Source organism: Papio anubis, chromosome 5 (genome assembly GCF_008728515.1).
Source record: "Papio anubis isolate 15944 chromosome 5, Panubis1.0, whole genome shotgun sequence".
NCBI classification, from domain to species: Eukaryota; Metazoa; Chordata; class Mammalia; order Primates; family Cercopithecidae; genus Papio; species Papio anubis.
The window spans coordinates 172,011,903-172,018,772 of NC_044980.1; positions in this window are offsets into that span (position 1 = coordinate 172,011,903).

The window sequence follows — 6,870 nt, forward strand, 5'->3', positions numbered from 1 at the left end:
AGGTGATGGCAACATCTTTCTTCCAGTTGCCTTAGCTCCTCTTCTTCCTTTACACCCCTGCCCCACCCCCCGGCCCCCCATCCAATCCATCAGCAGATTCTCTGGACTCTACCTAGAAAGTACACTCCCATACTTGCCCCGTCCCACCCTCTCCATGGCAGCCTCCGGGTCTGGCCCACCATCACCTCTCGCCTGGAAGACTTTGACCACCTCCAACCTGCTTCTGCTCCTTCCCTCCTCTGCTCATGGCCCCCACCATGGCTCCCCATTTTCTCATGTAAAAGCAGAAGTCCTTTCAGCAGCCTGAGACCCTCAGGACCAGCCCCCTTTTATCTTTCTGGCCCCACCCCCTGTCACTCTCCCTGGCTCACTTCCAGCAGGCCACACCCATCTCTCTTCTGGTCCCGCCTTGGGTGCTGGGCCACAGTTCCCCTGGGCCGGGAACTCTTCCCCACTCGGTCAGTTCCTTCACTCAGCTTGAAGATTTGTCTAGAAGTTCCCTTCTCAGTGATGCCCAACCTGACCACCCTGTTTCATACTGAATTCTACCTCCTTCTCCCTCACCCCCCTCTTCATCTTTCTTCCATAGCACCAATCATTTCCTAGCATGTGAAGGATACATTCCTAGCAATGTATTGACTAATCGTGCTTATAGTTTATTAGCTGTTCTCTCCTACTAAAATGTGAGCCCCATGAGGGCAGGGATCATTCTGATCTGTTTTGATCAGTGATGTATCCCAAGTGCCTTGAATAATACTGGTACATAGTAAGTACAGACGAGCTGAATGAACAAACATGAAACGCCCCATGACCACTCTGTTTAGGAACATTAGGTGAGTACAGCTCTGGGTCTAACTAACTTTCCAAGCTTGACTCTTAGGAGAGAGATTAGTAGGATGGGTATTTTTTCTTTTTTCTTTTTGTTTGGGACAGGATCTCGCTCCATTGCCCAGGCTGGAGTGCAGTGGTGCGATCATAGCTCACTGCAGCCTTGACCTCCTGGGCTCAAGCTATCCTTCCACTTCGTCCTCCCAAGGCACTGGGATTACGGACAGGAGCCACTGCTCCCGGCAGGATGGGTATTTTTCTTTTTTTTTTTCTTTTTTTTTTTTTTTAATTTATTTATTATTATTATACTTTAAGTTGTAGGGTACATGTGCATAACGTGCAGGTTTGTTACATATGTATACTTGTGCCATGTTGGTGTGCTGCACCCATCAACTCGTCATTTACATCAGGTATAACTCCCAATGCAATCCCTCCCCCCTCCCACCTCCCCATGATAGGCCCCGGTGTGTGATGTTCCCCTTCCCGAGTCCAAGTGATCTCATTGTTCAGTTCCCACCTATGAGTGAGAACATGCGGTGTTTGGTTTTCTGTTCTTGTGATAGTTTGCTAAGAATGATGGTTTCCAGCTGCATCCATGTCCCTACAAAGGACGCAAACTCATCCTTTTTTATGGCTGCATAGTATTCCATGGTGTATATGTGCCACATTTTCTTAATCCAATCTGTCACTGATGGACATTTGGGTTGATTCCAAGTCTTTGCTATTGTGAATAGTGCTGCAATAAACATACGTGTGCATGTGTCTTTATAGCAGCATAATTTATAATCCTTTGGGTATATCCCCAGTAATGGGATGGCTGGGTCATATGGTACATCTAGTTCTAGATCCTTGAGGAATCGCCATACTGTTTTCCATAATGGTTGAACTAGTTTACAATCCCACCAACAGTGTAAAAGTGTTCCTATTTCTCCACATCCTCTCCAGCACCTGTTGTTTCCTGACTTTTTAATGATCGCCATTCTAACTGGTGTGAGATGGTATCTCATTGTGGTTTTGATTTGCATTTCTCTGATGGCCAGTGATGATGAGCATTTTTTCATATGTCTGTTGGCTGTATGAATGTCTTCTTTTGAGAAATGTCTGTTCATATCCTTTGCCCACTTTTTGATGGGGTTGTTTGTTTTTTTCTTGTAAATTTGTTTGAGTTCTTTGTAGGTTCTGGATATTAGCCCTTTGTCAGATGAGTAGATTGCAAAAATTTTCTCCCATTCTGTAGGTTGCCTGTTCGCTCTGATGGTAGTTTCTTTTGCTGTGCAGAAGCTCTTTAGTTTAATGAGATAGGATGGGTATTTTTCAAGAATGTTCTAGTTTAACGTGTCCTAATGCAAGATGATGTAACAAGCCTTTATTGGCTCAGGCAGTAAAGAGAAATTAGCTGCAGGCATGGGTGGATCCATTCAAGCAGATGCTGTGGTCATGGTTTGGGATCTTTTCTGCTGCCTTGAGCCTGAGGCAGGCTACTCCTCCTGTGCGGCTTCACAACTTCAGGCCAGCCCAGTCCCCTCTCAAATCCCTGAGGCAGAGCTCCTCTCAAGAAGACTTCCAATGTTAGGTTGCCTGGGTCCAGCTTGAATCGGGTGCCCCCAGCAGAGTCGTCTTCCCAGGGGATGGAATACAGTGACTCCCAGCCCCAGAGAACTGGGTCCGCTTGAGCCACGGGGACTCGGATGGAAGGCAAGTGAGGCCTGATACCTCAGTGCAGATACACAGCTGGCTTTGTTGCAGGACTTTTCCTTGGTTTAGCTAAAGACGGGGATCTTGTCCATTCCACGGCCATGAAAATTTAGACTCACAGACGGTTTAAAGGGTGAGTAAAGCAGGGTTTTATTGGGTGAAAAGGGAAAAAAAGGAGGTGGGTAACAGGGATTCTCCACAAGGCCAGAGTCCCCTGCTAGAGCGCTACCTGCCTGCCCCATTCGAATCCCAGGTTCCACACAGGAAGAGGCGGCGCCAGGCTTCTCCCCGCTGCAAAGGGCACAAACTTCCCAAGGCTCCACCTCAGTGGCCAGGCTGGTTCTCCAGGGATCCCCTCCCACTGGCTGTCTCAACTTGAGCAGCTGTCCATGCTGGGGTGCCCGCCAGGGCTGTGGGAGCCACTCCCAAGAGGCCTAGCAGTCCCAGCACTGACCAGGGTTGACCCGAGGAGTAACCTGTCTCCCCCGGAAAACCTGAGCTGTCTTCCTCCCACCTCAGTCACCACCCAGATGTGAAGTAATGCAAAAGGCTCAGCGTGGTCAAAAGAGCTCTGTTAGCCAGAATCCGGCCTCGGTCGCAAAGCAGCTTAACATGCAACAGCCCCCTACACATTCTCCTGACCCAGCCTCCACCAACTCCCAAAGCCAGAAGCCATGAAGTCAGGACAAAGAAGGGTGGCGGCCATGATATCCCATTGTTCTCGAGGTACAGGACCACACAACGAGAACAAAATAAGAAGTTTAAATATTCAGAAGAGCTGTCTCTACTATAATGTAGATGATACATTTATAAACCTGGAAAACTCACGAGAATGGACTGTGAAGGTATTAAAAATAATAAGATTATCTAACCGGGAGACTGAGGCAGGAGAATTACTTGAACCAGGGAGTCGGAGGTTGCAGTGAGCAGAGGTCGCACCACTGGACTCCAGCCTGGCAACAGAGCGAGACTCTGTCTCAAAATAAATAAATATAATATAATATAATAATAAAATTCTACTAAATGATATGAAAGACTTGGTTAAATAACATATCTTGTTTTTTAATACAATGTCAAATGAATTTTAAAGATATTATACCAGCTTTAGTAGTGTTCTCCCAAAATTTAAGTCCTTCCTGTAACTTCAGAATGTGACTTTATCAGGAAACAGGGTCATTGCACATGTAATTTAAGATGCGATCATAGTACAGTAGGATGTGTCCTTAATCTGACACAACTGGTGTCCTCATAAGACAAGGACAAGAAACGGAGAGACACCAGGGAGGATACTGTGTGAAGGCGGAGACACAGATTGGAGCGATGTGGCTTCGGGTCAGGAAACACCAAGGATTGCCAGCAAAACCAGAAGCCAAGAGAAAGGCATGGACTAGATTCGCCCCTAGGACCTTCAGAAAGAGCAAGGCCTTCCAATACCTTCATGTTGGACTTCAGCCTCCAGAACTGTGAGAGAGTACATTCTTACCGTCTTAAGATGCGCAGTTTGCGGTCATCTGTTACAGCAATCCTAGCACACTAATAAGGATCTCAGTTCTTCCCCATATTGGCTACAAGCTTAATTCAATCCTGATCAAAATCCTAGTAAGATTTGGTTGGGTTTGTGGTTTTGTGCTTTGGATTGTTACTTGGTTGGTTGGTTGGTTTTTTGTTTGGTTTAAGATAGTATTTTCTATTTTTTTCTCTTCTTTTTTCCTTTTTTTTTGGAAGGGTAAGAGACTTAGAACTCAACGTATCAGAATGAAAACAAAGTTATATCCAGGAAATTTCTGAAAAAGAAAAGTAACAGAGCAGGACCAGCACTCCCTTCCAAAGAGTGGCCCCACTGCTGAGAGGGAGGGGCCGGGACAGACGAGGGAGTTCCAAAACAGCCTAGGTATGAACAGGGATTTAGTAAACAACAGGGGAGGAATGTCACATCAGCGGGCAAACATAAATCTTTCAATAAAGGGCATGGAGAAGACTACGGAGTTGATTGGTTAATTATTATTATTATTATTACTATTTGAGATGGAGTTTCACTCTTGTCGCCCAGGCTGGAGTGCAATGGCACAATCTCGGCTCACTGCAGCCTCCACCTCCTGGGTTCAAGCAATTCTCCTGCCTCACCCTCCCAAGTAGCTGGGATTACAGGCGCATGCCACCACGCCTGACTATTGTATTTTTAGCGGAGATGGAGTTTCACCATATTGGCCAGGCTGGTCTTGATCTCCCGACCTCAGGTGATCCATCCACCTTGGCCTCCCAAAGTGCTGGGATGACAGGCGTGAGCCACATTATTATTACTATTAATGCCAGTTCACAGCTATACTCCTTTCACTCAAAATCCTGATGGATCAAATTTTTAAAACTAAATGATTCAGACAGGGCATGGTGGCTCATGCCTGAAATCCTAGCACTTTGGGAGGCCAAGGCGGGCAGATCATGAGGTCAGAAGATCAAGACCATCCTGGCTAACAAGGTGAAACTCCATCTCTACTAAAAATACAAAAAAATTAGCCGGGTGTGTTGGCGGCACCTGTAGTCCCAGCTGCTTGGGAGGCTGAGGCAGGAGAATGGCATGAACCTGGGAGGCGGAGCTTGCAGTGAGCCGAGATCTCGCCACTGCACTCCAGCCTGGGTGACAGAGCAAGACTCTGTCTCAAAAAAAAAAAAAAGTTAAATGATTCAGAGATGTCCAATTCATGATGAGGGACCATATTTATATCATAGCCTTCACTCCTCAAATAGCTAAGAAATGGCCAGATAATGTGTCACTTTCTAGGGAATAAGTTCCCCCGCTGCATGGGGATATGAGAACCACGCTCTTGGTGGGCCACATATTTGAGGATTTCTGGAAAACAGAAAGCAAATTATATCAAACTTATAAGAGAAACCAGAGCAGAGGAAGCTTCATGGTAGAGTGAGGATTCATTTTTCCCACCAGATCTCCTTGGTGCCTCTTGCAAAGGGGTCCTCAACACCCAAACATACCTGAGTCCCAGAGCATGTGCCGCTCATTCTCAGAGACAAAACCCAATACTCTAAGGAGAAAAATGACTAATGGAATAACATTTCTGTTCATCTCCCTTTTGCAGAAATCATCCTCCTTTTGCAAAGATTTGGGGAAAATGAATCAAATAGAAATTCCCGAAATTCAAAGGCTTTTTATTGGCACAGACCAACCTCTAAGACGTATAGGACCTTGTATAATACAATACACAAACCAGCGTAAAACACACTAGCTTGCACTCTCACCACCCCCAGGACCACTTGCCGTGTTTGCTTGTGGTTTGTTCAAACAAAGAAAACAAACCCCCGGGATGCACCCACTACTTGGACACTGCACAGAGGGGAGAAACGCAGTCCACTGGGTTTCAGGCAAAGCCCAAATTCCTTTTCCCTTCTCCTCCCACTACGAAAATCCCTTTCCAACAGTCCTCAGGCTTTTTGTAAGCTGTCCTCCAAAGCCCTTCCCCAGCGAGGACTACGGGGCTGAAATGTAATCATTCTCCTGAAGCATTGCTGAGTTTTGCCGCGTCCTGCTGGTTCCCCAGCCGCTGAGTGTGTCCTTGGAGCTGGTTCTAGAAGTTGTGGTGGATTTTCACTAATCACTCCCCGGTCCCTCTCAGGTAACCTGCAGAAACAGAGCCTGCCCTGTGGTGCCGCACGGAACACCTTGGCCTTGGCTGCACAGTGGGAGAGCGCTCTGTCTATTCTTGAGAAATGGGGAATCTGTGTGCAGGCTGGGGCCTCCTCCTCCATTCCCCAACAGAGTCAGGAAGCAGCCCCGGTGGGCAGCGAACTGGGGAATAAACACTGTGGATTACCAACGGGGAAGAAGCCTGGACCAGGCAACCCACACACGTGTTCACCCCTTGCTATTATTAAAGGTAAAACACCATTGAAGTCCATTTTATATCCACCAAATTAGCAAAGAATAAGAAAGCTCTGACCAGGACACAATGAAATTGGCACACACAGACACACAGGGCTACTGAGCACGGGCCTTCCTGCCAGGAGGCAGTCACTCTGCAGTTTCCCCTTGGCAAGCTCGGGTCATCTCTGTCATTTTCAATCCTAGAGTCCTGACTAAACAAGGACAGTGCACAGAGATGCTTACAACAGCTGTGCAAGATTAGAGACCACCTCGGCTTACAGCACAAGACTAGCTAAAAAAATGTTGACATGTCAGCACAACAGAATAATATAAAGACTAATAGCAAAATGGAAAAACAGGTGAGGCGCGGTGGCTCACGCCTGTAATCCCAGCACTTTGGAAGGCTGAGGTGGGCAGATCACCTGAGGTCAGGATTTCCAGACCAGCTTGGTCAACATGATGAAACCCTGTCT